At 33.8% G+C, this 2,091-nt stretch overlaps 1 protein-coding gene across 1 annotated transcript in view; it reads left to right on the plus strand.

Annotated features, from left to right (window-relative positions):
* Positions 1-2,091, plus strand: part of Galntl6 (polypeptide N-acetylgalactosaminyltransferase like 6) — an 852,377-nt gene that overhangs the window by 108,776 nt on the left and 741,510 nt on the right. The gene's annotated exons all lie outside the window — the stretch shown is intronic.

Consider the following 2,091-nt stretch of genomic DNA (forward strand, 5'->3'; position numbering starts at 1 on the left):
GTTTGATTTTTTTTTCAGTATCTGTTAAAAAATGCATGGAAACCTTTTGGCTAAGATCAAGTGTAGTATCTGATCTTAATGGTATTTTGAATTGTTTTATTGCAGACATTCACTGAATTTAAATTCCAAAAAAAATGTTATCCTGAATGTTAAGAAGGCAAACTGCAGTGAATCATGTCAATGTTTATAATTTCTGAAGCTGAACATTTAAAAGGGCAAAAGGTCATGGGGTAAAGTGTAGTATCTGTTCTTAATGGTATTTTGAATTGTTTTATTGCAGACATTCACTGAATTTAAATTCCAAAAAAAATGTTATCCTGAATGTTAAGAAGGCAAACTGCAGTGAATCATGTCAATGTTTATAATTTCTGAAGCTGAACATTTAAAAGGGCAAAAGGTCATGGGGTAAAATGATCTCAAAAAAGAAGATAAAGAGTAAAGCAAGTACTGAGAGGGGCTGAATGTGAGACCTGTCAGGAGATGACCAGAGCCCAGCTTAACTTGGCTTTCCTCCATATCTGATTGTCAGAAGAGCAGGAAGAGAAGTCAGATATTACCTATGAATTTGCCAGTGTCTCCATGCAGAAAGAAAATGCAAGCCAAAGTCTTGCAGAGCCACACACTGCTAAAAGTTCTATGCTTCTGGCTTATATCTGTGTCTCAGAATGCAGATGCATTTGACTGTAACACTGTGGCGCTCCATGTGCATGATCCTGGAAATTACACAATCATTCAGAACATATTTCAGAATTTTAAAATTAACTATACTTCAGTTAATTGATAATAGTTTATTTATATTGATTCATTCTGTAATAAAGAATGAAAAATTCGTAAGACATTAATACAAGCTATTCTAAGAAATTTTGTTCAGAGTTTTAGAGTACCAAGAAGAACAGGAACAGGTTCGTTATTTTTAAGTTGGTTTATTTATTTATTTATTTATTTTGGTGTTTTTGAAACAGGGTCTCTCTGTAGCCTAATCTGGCCTGGAAGCCTGGAACTCGCTGGAAGCCTGGAACTTGCTAGTATGCAGAACAGGCTGGCCTCAAACTCACAGAGATCTGCCTGCCTTTGCCTCCCAAGTGCTGGAATTAAAGGCATGAGCCACCATGCCAACATATTTTTAGGTTTTAAGAAAATACTGTCTCGTAGCTTTCCTTAGCTTAATCTTAATTCCAGTTCAGAAAGTCATAGAAATCATGTATCCTCCTCATGCTGTACCTGTGCATACTCTCACACTTAGCACAAAGAGTATGGTTCTAAACATCCTGGTATAGTCAATGTACATTTCAGTTTATTGTAATATAATCAGTTATTCATCCTCTTATTAGCCATTGATAAAGGACAGTCAACTGCCAGCAGACAATAATTGAATCCCTCTTACTTATAGCCTAATAATTACTTAAACATTTTTTTTGCTCAGGTTTTCAATTAATTTTTTTCAATTTTTTCAGCATTTGTCTTTTAGATCATTTTATTTTACATCTATTCTTTTGTGTTAGCAGAATTTTCACTAATTTTTCCAAACCATTAACCTATATGTTTAAAAGGAATAACCTGTATAATCTGTGCATTTTCAATACCCACTTTTTCTGTTGTATCTGTATTCCTAAAATCTATAACATAAAATGCCTTTATAACATTCTATCTTTTTATTTCATTTACTGCAATGCTTATATCTGACTGAGGATAGCCGTGTGACAGATGTTCAACTGGTGGTTATCTTGATGACTTGGCTCCGTTTTAACACATTTTAATTTTTCCCTCACTGGGATATTGACTACATCTTGCCTTTATATTTAGACACCATCCTAGGATGCCACGTATATGTTTTGTATGATGGAACATTTTACTTAATTTCCTGTTAAGGATGGGAAAAAATCAGTTTGAATACAAAATACATAGGAAAGAAGAAAATTACAAACTATGAAAGAATAGCCTGCTTATAAAAGAATTTCTGATACATTCCTCCTCTTCCTTCTCCTCCTCCTCCTCCTCCTCCTATTACTATTACTACTACTACTACTACTACTACTACTACTACTACTACTGCTACTACTACTACTAATAATAATAATAAAGGTACAATAG

This window comes from Nannospalax galili, unplaced genomic scaffold, assembly GCF_000622305.1.
Source record: "Nannospalax galili isolate Female #2095 unplaced genomic scaffold, S.galili_v1.0 scaffold461, whole genome shotgun sequence".
NCBI classification, from domain to species: Eukaryota; Metazoa; Chordata; class Mammalia; order Rodentia; family Spalacidae; genus Nannospalax; species Nannospalax galili.